This window comes from Delphinapterus leucas, chromosome 12 (assembly GCF_059928025.1).
Source record: "Delphinapterus leucas isolate spDelLeu-1000000601 "Yukka" chromosome 12, BTC_Dleu_Yukka2, whole genome shotgun sequence".
Taxonomy (NCBI): domain Eukaryota; kingdom Metazoa; phylum Chordata; class Mammalia; order Artiodactyla; family Monodontidae; genus Delphinapterus; species Delphinapterus leucas.
The window spans coordinates 81732057-81746764 of record NC_143140.1 but is presented as its reverse complement, the minus strand read 5'-3'; the positions used below and the strand labels follow the sequence as shown (position 1 = coordinate 81746764).

The window sequence follows — 14708 nt, the reverse complement described above, 5'->3', positions numbered from 1 at the left end:
GATCTGTGATCAGTGATCTTTGACGTCACTGCTAAGACTCGCTGAAGGCTCAGATGATGGTTAGCATTTTTTAGCAATAAAGTATTTTTCAGTGAAGGCACGTACATTGTTTTTTTAGAGATGATGCTACTGCACACTTAAATAGATGACAGTGCAGTGTAAACATCACTTTTCTGCGCACCGGGAGACCAAAAAATTCGCGTGACTCCCTTTACTGCGATATTAGCTTTATTGCAGTGGTCTGGAACTGAACCCGCAATGTTTCCGAGGCCTGCCTGTCATTCTAAGTTTGGCTTTTCTTTTTCTAAATTCTTTTCTTTCCCCCCCAAAATGAGCCTTTAGGAACCCAGAGGCATGGGCTCTATTTGCAGCTCGCTCTCAGGCTCTCCGGGACAGAGGGCAGTGGGGGCTAGGTGTCCAGCCCTGACCTGTACAGGATGCAGGGGGCCCGGGACTAACAGGAATGCAAGGGAACATCCTGCATGGGGGTGACACTCCTGGAATGTCCCTTCCTGCCCCTCTGCTCCCTGCAGAGGCCTGGCTCTTGCTGCTTTCCTTCTTCCTGTTGTCCTTCCCTCTGCTCAGCACACGTCATTCAGTGTGAGGGCAGCCGAGGTGCCTCTGAGCAGGTGGTATTTAGCTCTTTATGGCTCTTAGTTTACGTTCTCTCCAAGCCCCCCGGGGCTGAGGTCCACTTCTGCCCGGATACCCAAGGCAGTCCCGCCCCAGAGCAGACCTGCTGTCCTCCCCGCTCCCCTCCCCCGCACCTCACTCAAGGCTCCTGTGGTTTTCATCCTTCATCTGCAGGAAAACTACCTGGGCAGCTTGTTAACCCTAAAGTTTCCTGGCTCCTCACCCGGGGACTCTGATAGTGGGGGTGTAGGTTAACGTGAATCTACATTCGTTAAAACAAAACAAAACCCAAGTGATTTGTGATGGAGACCCACTGACAGCAGGTGGTCAGCTACACACGGGCACAGCTGGACTCTTCGCTCTCCCTCTTCCCCCAGGTCTAATCGCAATCCTATTTTAAAAAAATTTTATCTAATTAATTTATTTATTTTTGGCTGCGTTGGGTCTTCGTTGCTGCGCGCAGACCTTCTCTAGTTGCAGTGAGCAGGGGCTACTCTTCGTTGCCGTGCGCGGGCTTCTCATTGCGGTGGCTTCTCTTGTTGCGGAGCACGGGCTCTAGGTGCATGGGCTTCAGTAGTTGTAGCACACAGGCTCAGTAGTTGTGGCTCACAGGCTCTAGAGCACAGGCTCAGTAGTTGTGGTGCATGGGCTTACTTGCTCAGTGACATGTGGGGTCTTCCCAGACCAGGGCTCGAACCTGTGTCCCCTGCATTGGCAGGCAGATTCTTAACCACTGCGCCACCAGGGAAGTCCCTTGCAATCCTATTTATTTTATCATCTTAATGTTTCTCAAGTATGTCCTCTTCTCTTCATTTCCAATGCAACTGGATGGATAAAGGCCAAATCCTTAGTCTATATTATGTCTGTATAATTGCCCAAATAGTGAGTGACTTTAGTGAGTGGCGGGGACACTGTTAATAATTATGCCAAGAAATAGGCGAGACCTGGCCAAGTTGGATGTATACAAGCCCTCTGTGATCTGGCCCCTCCTTACCTCTCTGGCATCCCCTAAAGGCTCTCTTCCTGGGACCCCCAGCATTCCCCACTCGCACGGATGCCAGGCTCCCTGTACTACCTGAAGTTCCTCACTGTGCCTTCCCCTCTCTTTTACCTCCAGGGCCCTGATCTGGTTGCTCTCTGCCATCTTCACACAGCTAAGTCCCCCTTTTCAGCCCTCAGCTTAGGTGTTATGTCCTTGTGAAATTTTCCCTGACCACCACTCTGCCCCTCAAGGTTGGGTTAGGACACCCACCACATGCCCCCATAGTGTGATGGTCTGTACACCCAACTGTGGCCCTACTTTCCATAATTGTCTGTACTGGTCTATCCTCCCAGGAGGCTGGAAGCTCCTTTAAGACAGGGACCAGATTTTGTTCTTTACTACAGTTAGGGCTTAACTTGTTTAGTAGGAGGGCAAGACAATCACTCGGCAAGTTTGGCTCAGAAGACAAAGTACACAATACCATTTATTACTCCCCCAAATTTGTTCAACAGTTACTGGGCATGCACTACTGGTATCTTGCTGGGTGCTGGGCACACAGATAAAGAAGGCCCCTGTCCTCACCCAGTTCCCTCTCCAATCCAAAGTCATTTCTCTCTTGAGAATGACTGGGAATTCCCTGGCAGACCACTGGTTAGGACTCTGTGCTTCCACTGCATGGGGCACAGGTTCTATCCCTGGTCAGGGAACTAAGATTCCTGACAGCATGGCCAAGAAAAAATCCCCCAAAAAACAAAAACCAAAAAAACCCAAAGTCATTCTCTCAAACACATTTGCATCTTAAAGGAGTTTTTTCTGTGCAGCCTTTGTCTTGATTGGAATTTCACCAGCTTTAATTTCCAGATTAAAGGGTGTAACTGAGTCACTTTAGACCCCTTTCTAGTGTGAAACATTTTTTTCCTTATTGGCTAAACAAAATGGCCATAACAAAAAAGATAAGCATGGCGCCTCTGTTGCCTGAGGGCCGTCAAGTCTGGGTCCTTCACCTTCTGGACAAGTTACTTACACTCTCCGTGCTTCAGTTTCCACATCAGGAAAACGGGGATGAATAACTGTGCCTGGCACATAGTAAGTGCTCAATAAATATTACTATCAATAGATGGTGTGGTCCAACGGCTGCATCTCTAACTAGGGATGGGCATGGCAGGGTTCCCAAACACGCGAAGCGGACAGTCAGGGTCACCAGGAAGCTGCTGCACAGCGCGCAAGCCCCTCCTCACCTCTGTTCAGCTGTTGTAGAGAAACATCTGGAGGGTTAGGGCCAGCTGGAAACAGCTTTAGGCTTGGACAACAGCCACTCTCAAGTTTTGTCCCAACCGGAGCAATCTTGGCACTCAACTAGGGACAAAATAAATACAGATACAGCACGAGCGGCCGGGCATCGTGGGGAGAGCAGCACAAGGAACACAGAGGACCCTGTTCATGTGAGATTTTCCCAAAGATTAAAGGAAACGATTAAAATTTCTCTTGGGGGCCCTTGATATCACCTGCCTGTCACTGTCAATGAAGAGTGACTAGCTGGTTAGTAGTGCTTGGTACACATTTCTTTCACACCCAGAGCAAGAATAATTTTGACGGTAGGAGCTCCATTTAGTGGATGAGCAAAGTAGAGAATATTGCTACTGGAGTTGAATTTGCCCAAATGCCCCCATTAACTGTCAATTGGGTTTAATTCAGCCTGAATCTCTCCTACTGGGGAGGAACGTTCCAGTTGGGGAGGCACATTCACCAAGTGCCAGGTGAGGGCTGGTGCTCAAAGGCAGACAACAGACCTTGAGTATCTGCAGGGTATATTTCTGACTTTTCAAACTCCTGTGATGCAGGAGCTTCTCTTACCCAAGGCTCCTCCCTGACCCTCCTCGCCATGATCAGAGTGGCCAGTTTTGAAGGGAGAGGGCATCAGTCTGATTCATTTTCCCTCCGGGGGATTTGAGTGCAGGCCCTGTACTGGGCATCTGGGTTACAGCTCTGAACAAGGCAAGGGCTCTCCCAGGTCTCTCGTTCCTCCCCTTCTTAGCTAGAAAGAGATGAGGATTAAATAACAGCTGCACAGGTATTGCAGACCTGGGCCTCTGCTTCTGCTGGAAGTGTGCCCGCCTAAGAGATGGCTGACGGGCCAGCGCCCAGGAGAGGAGCTGCCTGAGGGAGAGGCTGGTGAGAAATTCACCGGGATTCTGCCTGCCCCTCCTGACTTGGAGGTGTGGGACCCTGGTGTGTGTGTGTGCGTGTGCGTCTGGGGCTGACACACCTCACTGTTTACCCTTCAGCCCAGATGTGATTTCTCATGGAAATCTTTCCTGCCCATCCTCTGGGGTGGCTGCACGGCCTGCCCGGTGCCCTCTTGGTCTCCTGTGCTCACCCTGATGCGGTCCTGAGCGCACGGTGCTCTAAATGCCAGCTTCCTGCCCAACTGCAGGCGTCTTGACATCCATGAAGCGGGATAGATAGTGCCTGACACGTTCACCACTGTTACCTCCAGCTTAACACGGGCCTGGCTTATGACAGTCACTCATCAAATATCAGTTCCATAAAAGGAAGGAAAGGGGCTTCCCTGGTGGCGCAGTGGTTGGGAGTCCGCCTGCCGATGCAGGGGACGCGGGTTCCTGCCCTGGGCCGGGAAGGAAGATCCCACATGCCGTGGAGCGGCTGGGCACGTGAGCCATGGCCGCTGAGCCTGCGCGTCCGGAGCCTGTGCTCCGCAACGGGAGAGGCCACAGCAGTGAGAGGCCCGAGTACCGCAAAAAAAAAAAAAAAAAAAAAAAGAGGAGGCGGCGAGGACTAAAGATAAGAGATGAAACTGGGACTCCATTTTGCTTGACCCATGATCATAGGGCTACCATTGAACAACCCTGGCTATTTCAAAACTGCAGGTTGGCTTTGAAGACCTAGGCTTTTATCCCAGTTTCCCCAACCATCTGCCGTTTGACTTTGGGCAATTTAACATAATTTCTGGAGCTTCAATTTTTCGGCTTTCAAATGAGGATAATACTAGGAATTAATAAACATGTGGGGTTTTTTTTGGTTTTTTTGGCCGTGTTGTAGGGCAGGCGGGATCTTAGTTCCCTGACCAGGGATTGAACCCAGGCCCCCTGCAGTGGAAGTCCTAACCACTGAACCGCCAGGGAATTCCCAATAAATGTGTGATGAGGTTCAAATAAGGTGTTCGTAAAATAGCTATAAAAATTCAATATATGTTGTAAACTGCAAAAAACCGTTTTTGCATATAAGTATAGAATTAGGGGAACTTGATTAAAAATTTCCTAAGCCAAATTGGTAGCTGGGGGTAGAAGTTCCCCCCAACACATAAAAGGTCTGGCCAAATGCACTTCTCCTTGCCTTTAACACTTTCTGCCTGGGTCAAATTTATAGGTGTGGTGTTTGTGATACCCAAGGCATTGAGTCCAGGTTGCTCTATGAAAAGGGGGTGCAGGGAAGAGGATGAGCCATGTTGCACTTGACTTCACTTCTCAGTCAGAGATGTGGGAAAAAACACATCCTGGCCAGCCCTGAAATCCTCCCTTGTGAGCGCTCTTAGCACCATATTATAGGAACAATTTCATAAAAAGAAAAACAGATGACAGGATATCAACAACTCGTACACATTTGGAACTCGAAGAACTTTATTTGCCCTTCAGCCCACTGGACTCTGGTTTCTGGCCCCATCACGCGACAAAAACTGCTGTCACTGAAGTCAACTCTTCCCCGTCCCCCGGGATCTCTGGCTTCCAGAATGCCCCTCTCTCCTGTTTCTCCTCCCACCTCTCTGGCCACCCTTCCTCAGGTCTCTGTGTGGGCTCTGCATCCTCCTTCTTCCCCTACCGTGGAGGAGTTTCCCACAGTTCTGTGTTGACACTGATTCTCAGTCTCCACACTCTACTTCGCAGAGCTTTCCTTCCATGTAAACAGTTGCCACCTGTACTGGGTTGAAGAGTGTCACCCCAAAGTCATTCCTGCCTGCAACTTCAGGATGTAACCTTATTTGGAAATAGGGTTGTTGTTGCTATAATTAGTTAAGATGATGTCATACAGGAGTATCGAGATTCCTTATAAGAAGGAGGAAGGAGAGACAGACACACAGGGAGAACATCACGTGACAGCGAAGGTAGAGATTGGAGCTCTGCGGCTTCAAGCCCAGGAACACTAAGGATGGCTGACCACACAGAAGGTGGAGGGGATCCCTCCTCCCCCCATCCCCCCCTGAGCCATCAGAGAGAGAGAGAGCGTGACCCGCCACACCTTGATTCCAGACTTCTAGCCTTCGGAAATCAATGTGTCAGTAAGGCCAGTGTCTCTCTGAAGGTTTTAGGTGAGGATCCTTCTTTGCCTCTTCCTAGCTGGCAATCTTTGGCATTCCTTGGCCTGTAGGTGCATTGCTCCAATCCAGTCTTTGCCTTTGTTGTCACGAGGTGTTCCCCCTGTGTGTCTGTACACCAGTCATATTGGATTAAAGACCACCCTCATCAGCATGGCTGCATCTTAACTTGATTACATCTGCAGAGACCAGACTTCCAAATAAGGTCACATACATATGTTCCAGGTGGACATGAATTTGCGGGGGGAGACCCTATTTGACTTTTGACTGCAGTGACCCAGCACAGTGCCTTCTGATTGCAGATTCTTCCATATCTTTTTTTAAAAAATATTTCACTGAAGTATAGTTGATTTACAATGTTGTGTTAATTTCTGCTGTACAGCAAAGTGATTCAGTTATATATATATAAGTATATATATTGTTTTTCATATTCTTTTCATTATGGTTTGTCACAGCATACTGAATATAGTTCCCTGTGCTTTTTTGTATCTTTTGAATGTTGCCTATTAAATGTATTCCTAGCCACTCGCTAGTCACTCCACGCTTATTCGATGAGTATGTTTTAGCCTTATTTCATCGCAGAAGATTCAAAATCCCTAAAGCGAAGCACAACACCAATGGGGACTTCCCTGGCGGTCCAGTGGTTAAGACTCCGCACTCCCAATGCAGGGGGCACGGGTTCGAGCCCTGGTTGGGGAGCTAAGATCTCACGTGGCCCAAAAAACACCACAGCAAAAGCCAGGTGGTCAGCCCCAGCACTGCTTCCCCTTCTCTTTGAGCCATGATTGCAATAACTCCTGAGGCTATAAACCCTCTAAGGGCAGGGTTTTCTGCCCTTAGAAACTCTGCTTTCTTACCAATTGCAGTACCCAGGTCTTGGTACATGTTTGTTAACGAATGGATATAGGGATGAAAAGGGATGGATATAGGGATGAAAAGGGATGGATATTTCCTTCAGGCTTGAACGGGCTTTTGGAAATCATTTGGAGCACTGGCATATTTAGGTGTGAAGAATGGAAAATGAAAAGGTAACAGCCTACATGTATATATGCTTTTGACAGTCATAAAGTCCTTTTGCATATGATTTAATCTGATCCTCCCACACTCTTGAGAGAGCTGAGCCCCCCCAAAATCAAGATTCTTGCTCAAGTTTATGGGGCTAGTAATTGGCTGGTCAGAACCCAAATCTCCTTGCTACTGTTGGGCTTTTAGTCTTTCTGCTAAACCAACAAGTTTTGATGAAACACAGTCCTTCTTCCTCTACTCAACTCAGTCTATCAGGAAAGAAATTTCAGTGGGGAAGACCATTTTTCTCTTTGAAAATGAATAAAAGATACATATGAAAACAAGAAAGTAAAATTCCAATTTGATATGAGAAAAGCCAAGTGAAGGTTTTTTCCACCCTAGGCTAAAAGTTAACTTTATTTTTTTATTTTTATTTATTTTTTTAAAGAAGATGTTGGGGGTAGGAGTTTATTTATTTATTTATTTTTGCTATGTTGCGTCTTCATTTCTGTGCGAGGGCTTTCTCTAGTTGTGGCAAGCGGGGGCCACTCTTCATCGCGATGCGCGGGCCTCTCACTGTCGTGGCCTCTCTTGTTGTGGAGCACACGCTCCAGACGTGCAGGCTCAGTAGTTGTGGCTCACGGGCCTAGTTGATCCGTGGCATGTGGGATCCTTCCAGACCAGGCCTCGAACCCATGTCCCCTGCATTAGCAGGCAGATTCTCAACCACTGCACCACCAGGGAAGCCCCAAAAGTTAACTTTAGAATACCTAAATATTAAACATTCAATATTTAAAGCATTTGCTTAAAAAAACTGGCCCTAAGATGCTCAGATCAGATTATTCCTAATTGTTATTATGCATCACATTTTAAACATTTCTATCTTCCTATTTCTTACTCATGACACATGGTCATCGTTGGTAACATTTTCTATGAAACTCCAAATACAAATAAATGTTTTCATCTGGATGGCCTATATCAAGGGTTGGCACACTATGGCCTGTGGCCTGTTTCTGTACGGGCTGAGAGCTCAGAATGGTTATTACATTGATAAGAGTTGTAATAAGAACAAAGAATATGTGGCAGAGTATGTGGCTTGCAAAGGCTACATTTACAGAAAAAGTTTGCTGAGCCCTGGTCTATAATGATATTTTTATATTGTTGACCTGAAACAAATAGACTGGCGGATATTATGGGTTTATTCAGATTCAGTAGAGAATTGCAATTCAGTGTCTGCACCCTGAGGAAGTCCCCACAGGTAAGGCAAGGAGAAAGCTTTTATAGAGAGGAAAAGGAAGTTGGAAGGGCTGAAGTAAACAAAGAGCCCATGGCTCTTCATTGGCTGAGTCTTTGCCAGGAAAGAAGAGAAATCTTTCTTCTTCCTGTTGGGCTCTGTTACTGTCACAGAACAGGGGAGCGCCCCCTTCTGGTCTCCTGACAATTTAACTGAGGTTTCCATAATTTAAAAATCCTTGGGCCATATATCTGTATCTATCTGTCTAATCTATCTCTTCCTTCCTTCACCCCACAAAGGGTTCTATGGAAGCAGAGGAACTCCCAAAGGTTCTATAAGTTTTCTGCAAAATAAACTCCCTCAGCTGTATAGTCATAGTATCCGTAGCTTAAAAGCTGATAGAGAGAACAGAGAATGGAATAGTCAGGTGCATTCAATGAAAGGTAACGAGAAATGATGGAGGATCCTCCATGGAGGATGAAAGCCGATATGGAAGAGCAACCCTGGGTAAGAAGGATGATTACAATTTATATAGAGCTTCATATTTTCCGAGTGCATTTTAATTCCCTTTTATCAATTTTCCAATAACTCCTTGATGGTCTGTGTCATGTTAACTACAGAAAAATCAACCAAAAAATAATAGTCTAAGTAGATGCTAAGCGGTGATCTTTCAGTCTAAAAATCTGTTTTCTGGTGCTATATTGATACAGATTTTAAATATTCCTGCTTTCTCTGAGAGGTGATTGAACTGAGTTCTGATATCTGTCATTGTTGTGATTTCCTCCTCTGAGATTTGAAAATGGTCTTTAAGCTCTCAGAATCCCTCAGTTAAAGTGGGGATGCAAAAGCCTGGAGGAGAGAAGGGCAGAACTGGGAGGGAAGGCAAATAGAAAAGAGGAGTTTTGTCCCAGGTCCGGGCCTTCTACATTTGCTTTGTCCAAGACCCACACAACGCAGAGCTGACTTGGGGTGGGGGTGGGGTGCTGGGAGAAAGTGGAGGGGGAAGAGGGTGGGAGAAAAGCCACATACTTGAAACCCGGTGAAGCAGCAGAGGTTACAGGAATAAAAACGCCAGAGGGGGGTTCCCTGGTGGCGCAGTGGTTGAGAGTCCGCCTGCCGATGCAGGGGACGCGGGTTCGTGCCCCGGTCCGGGAAGATCCCACATGCCGTGGAGCGGCTATGCCCGTCAGCCATGGCCACTGAGCCTGCGCGTCCGGAGCCTCTGCTCCGCAACAGGAGAGGCCACAACAGTGAGAGGCCCGCGTAACGCAAAGAAACAAAAAAAAACCACGAGAGGCATTTGCCTAGACACCAGTATTCAAGATGCTCTTTTGACCAACTGGATAAATCCTCCCAAATTTATGTACTCAATGCTCCCCAAAGACAGCTGCGGGCCATTTTCTCCTCTGGCCCTTGGGAGGAAATGAGTATGCAGCACGTCACTCAAGTAAGAAAGACAGTGTGTGGTTTGCCACTTTGATGTGTTCCCTCCCCATCTCCTTAATTATTGGGCGGCTTGCTGGATGCAAACAAGCCTTTATTTGCCAAGGGAGAAGAGGAAAAGGTCGAAGTGTGAGAACCAGATCAATTACTCGCCTCAAGCTAATTCTTTTAACCGTGTGAGTAGCCACATGTTTCTGGGAGAATTCCAGCATAGACAGAAGACTTCTCTGTGGTTCTCTGTATTCGTTTGCTGAGGCTACCTTAACAAATTATCACAAACTAGGCAGCTTAAACAGCAGAAGTGTATGGTCTCACAGTTCTGGAGGCTAGAAGTCGGAGATTAAGGTGTTGGCATGGCTGATTCCTTCTGAGGGCTGGGAGGGAAAGATCTGTTCCAGGCCCCTCTCCTGGCTTGTAGATGGGCGTCTTCTTCCTGCGTCTCTTCATGGTGGCTTTCCTCTAAGTACATCTGTCTCCAAATTTCCCCTTTTTATAGGGACACTAGTCATATTGGATTAAAGCCCACCCCAGGACCACGTTTTAATTTGATTACCTCTGTGAAGGCCCCATCTTCAAATAAGGTCACATTCTGAGGTACTGGGGTAGGGAGGTTAGTGCTTCAACATGTGAATGCTGGGGAGGGACACAATTCTACCCAAAACATCCTCCCACATTCCACTATTCACTTGCTGACTTTTCCAACCTTCTGCCAATGTCCATGTTTTCCCTCACATCCCTGCCACCAGCTCTGTCTCTCTCCTTCCGTCCACAGGGATCACTGTGCCCTATGCACTGGGCTTTGACAATCCGTTTCAGACTTTCTCTCCATGTCCATTTCGACCGCCATCCTGGATGATTTCCACTGCATGTGGACAGCTGGTTCCACACCCAAACCCATGTCACTTATTTGACATCCTCTACATCAAGGTGATCGTCACCTTTGTTTCTTTTTAGCTCTGTAATCTGCTTCCCGTATGCAGTTTGGACCTTGGCAACCACATGAAACTCCTACACCCCTCTGAAATCTCACAGGCCAATATCCCACTCTCTGACACCACACTCCTGGGTCCTTTCAGCTCCCTCACTCACATTTGCCCATCAAACCTGCTGACAAAACCCTCTAGTCCCTCCCTGCACCCATCTTCCCAACTCCCTTCTAGCTGTTTCTTTTCCGGCATGTCCCATGTCCAATGCAGTAACCATGAGCCACATATGCTTATTTAAAGTTAAATAAGGTTTAAAATTCAGTTTCTTATTGTTCTAACCACATGTCAAGTGCACAATAACAGAGGTGGTTAGTGGCTACTGGATTGAACAGTCCAGATTCTTTCTTTTTCTTATCTTTAAAAAAATTTTTATTGAAACATACTTGATTTACGTTGTTGTGTTAGTTTCTACAGCACAGCAAAGTGATTCAGATCTATATCTATATCTGTCTATCTATCGTCTATCTATCTTCTTTTTCATCTTCTTTTCCATATGGTTTATCACAGGATATTGAATATAAGTTCCCTGTGCTGTACAGTAGGACCTTGCTTATCCATTCTATATATAATAGTTTGCATCTGCTCATCCCAAACTCCCAATCCATCCCTCTCCTCCCCTCCTCTCCCCTCCTCCTTGGCAACCACAAGTCTGTTCTGTATATCTGTGAGTCTGTTTCTGTTTCATAGATAAGTTCATTTGTGTCATTTTAGATTCCACATATGAGTGATATCGTGTCTTTGTCTGACTAATTTCACTTAGTATGATCATCTTTAGGTCCATCCATGTTGCTGCAAATGGCATTATTTCATTCTTTTTTATGGCTGTGTAATATTCCATTGTATATATGCACCACATCTTCTTTATCCATTCATCTATCAATGGACATTTGGGTTGTTTCCATGTCTTGGCTATTATAAAGAGTGTGAACAGTGCAAATTCTAGAACATTTCCATTATAGCAGAAAGATCTAGGGACAGCACCACTCTAGATCTCCTGAGTTGTCCTTTGAATTAATTTTTCAATTTTGAACAAATTTACACAATTTGTTGAGTAAATGAATAAACCCTTAAGTTTTTTACTTCCTTGTCCTTTTCCTCCCTTTCAACCAACAGCTACACAGCTGTGAATCAGTCCTACCTTCTACCTGTTTTTGTTCCTACATCTGCCTGTGCAGTGCAGCTGGAAAATTTGTTCAACAGGGTACACAGGTATCACTTCATGCTTCTCATCTATAAAACAGGGACAATAATAGTACTCATAAGGTTACAAGAAGGATGGGAATGAGATAATGCCAAAAAGTGATTAACATAATGTTTACCGTGTAGTAGCAGTTCGATAAATTTTAGGTATTATTATTGCTAAAAAAATTTTTTTTAAACCTCAGCTGGACCCTCGCATTGTCCACCATCCTCCTATTTTTCCCAGTAACTGAATCCCCACCCTTTTCTACTCCCAAAGAAGAGAGGTTTTTTTAAAGCTACTTCCCTTCCCCCGCTAAAAAGTTTTATTACATTCTTCTTCCAGCTCAGTGGAAGAAATTTTCTTTGTGGTAATTTTTTGTAGGATAAGATAGAGTTGCTTTAAGGTGGTGGTTTTTTAGTCTCTAAAACTGGCAGTAGTACCCGTCTTTTAAGACAAGGAAAAACAAGATGTAATTTCTGGAAATGCCTCTTGATAGAGTGCTGTATTAGTTTCCTATGGCTGCTGTAACAAATGACCATACATTTGGTGGCTTAAAACAAAAGAAATTTATTCTCTCATTGTTCTGGAGGCCAGAAGTCTAAAATCGAGGTGTTGGTGGGGCCCTGCTCCCTCTAAAGGTTCTTGCTGCTTCTGGTGGATCCCAGCACTTCTTGGTTGTGGTGCTGTAACTCCAGTCTCTGCTTCCTTCTTCACATGGCCTTGTCCTTGGTGTGTGTCTTTATATCTTTTCCCCTTCTGTATCTTATGAGGACACCCATCATTGGATTTAGGGACATCTCTCATTTGTACTTGTAGGATTTTTATTTATGGAGCCTGAGTGACGACATAGATTGGTCAATGCCACTGAAAAAAAAATTTATTACTTACATTTCCCAGGTGAAGAGGGCTCACCATGCCACTCAGGGCCGCAGGAGGAGCACCAGGTTTGGTCAGGAGGCAACAGTAGGGGCGGGGGGAAGCAGGAGAGGAAATCCTAGGTCTCAGTCTCTACCGGAGTTTCTGTGGTAAAGGCAAAGCAGGGCAGGGGAAACATTTTAAGATTGGCTGGTTTGAATAATCCAGTAGGCTTTGTGCTATAGGGATGGTCTCTAGCTGCCTGGTACCTGGCCCTGGGATGATTTAGAGCAGGGGAAATATGGCTTGGTGTGTGAGAGTCAAATACACAGGAGGTTGGGGCTATAGACTCAGGGTTGGTTGGTCTGCCTATGAAAGGTGTGCCCCTGAGCAGGTTGTTATTATCTTTAGGAATTAGCTTCGTCTAGGAGGGAGGGCAGTCTCTCTTGGGTCTGTAAGGCCTCCAGATGCTAGACCATCAAGAATGCAGAAAATAAGAAAATAACAGTTAATATCACTGGCCCTGTGATGAATGGATGCCGAATAGATACACCTGCTTAATCCAGGATGATGTCAAGATACTTTTTAAAAATAATTAATTAATTTTGGGGGGCTGTGTTGGGTCTTCATTGCTGCGCGTGGGCTTCCTCTAGTTGCAGTGAGCGGGGGCTACTCTTTGTTGTGGTGCACGGGCTTCTCACTGTGGTGGCTTCTCTTGTTGCAGAGCACGGGTTCTAGGCATGTGGGCTTCAGTAGCTGTGGCGCGCGGGCTTCAGTAGTTGTGGCACACGGGCTCTAGAGGGCAGGCTCAGTAGCTGTGGTGCACGGGCTTAGTTGCTTCGCGGCATGCGGGGTCCTCCCGTACCAGGGCTCGAACCTGTGTCCCCTGCATTGGCAGGCAGATTCTTAACCACTACGCCACCAGGGAAGTCCTCATGTCAAGATTCTTAACCCATCTGCAAAGACCCTTTCTCCAAATAAAGTCACATTCAGAGGTCTGGGTAGACATGTCTTTTTTGGGGGGAGGGCGTTATTTAACCCCCTACTAGTTTCCTACTAAGTGAAGTTTCTTAGTTACTGTCTCCCACTCTCCTGGGCCACCTCCTTGTCATTTCTTTCTTTTTTTTTTTTTGCGGTGCGGGCCTCTCACTGTTGTGGCCTCTCCCGTTGCGGAGCACAGGCTCCAGATGCGCAGGCTCAGCGGCCATGGCTCACGGGCCCAGCCGCTCCACGGCAATGTGGGATCTTCCCGGACCGGGGCACGAACCCGCGTCCCCTGCATCGGCAGGCGGACTCTCAACCACTGCGCCACCAGGGAAGCCCCTTGTCATTTCTTGGCTGGACTATCATTAAACTGGCCTTCTTGCCCCATCTGCTCTTCTCTAGTCCATCTTCTGGGCAGCATCAAAACGATCTTTCTAAAATGTAAAACTGATCACATCACTCCTCTGCTTAAAAAAGCATGCTCCTAACAAGTGGGACTGCATTAGCGCCATCGTTCTGAGTGTTGCAGGAAACATGTTGTAAAGGAAACATTTGCAAGCTTTCAAACTACAGAGCATTGGCTCCAATTTGTAGATTTAGGCAATTTAAATGCATTCATCTGGATGAATAACCTCACACTCTAACCTCTGAATTAATGAATTAATATCCCATGCTCCAGGTTCTACCCAGCTGTTTTCTCTAACTGGATGCAAATTAAATAGGTATATTTAGTAAAGTGAATTTGGAAACTCCACAATCCCTCAGAGAAACAAACTTTCCAACGTTCAATATGGCCAACTGCTTCCACTAGACCTGAGCATGCGATAATTTTCCTAAGTTTTCCACACTTCATCATAAATTGAGAACAAAGAACATGAGCTAGTACAGGATAAAGAAATGTAGAGCCCAGGCCTGGACCAAACTCACTTGAGATCACGCAAACTTGCTTTACTTTGGCAAATGCAAAAAATCAAGTTAAAATGAGCATTATTTTAAAAGATAGCTATATTTCAGTGTTCCTTATAACATGCCAGTCCTCAAGGATGCATTGGGAGTCACCTGCTGAACCACTT

General features: G+C 46.2%; 1 protein-coding gene across 3 annotated transcripts in view; it reads right to left on the bottom strand.

The window, feature by feature from the left end:
* Window positions 1–9319: 9319 nt before the first annotated feature.
* MTHFD1L (methylenetetrahydrofolate dehydrogenase (NADP+ dependent) 1 like) overlaps window positions 9320–14708 on the bottom strand; it is a 225912-nt gene continuing 220523 nt past the window's right edge. For 2 of the 3 annotated variants that reach the window (XR_016395253.1, XR_016395255.1), the window contains one exon: window positions 9320–12816. The gene's annotated coding sequence lies outside the window, so the exon portion shown is untranslated. The remainder of the gene's footprint in view (window positions 12817–14708) is intronic. The other variant, XR_016395254.1, reaches the window with a different exon arrangement.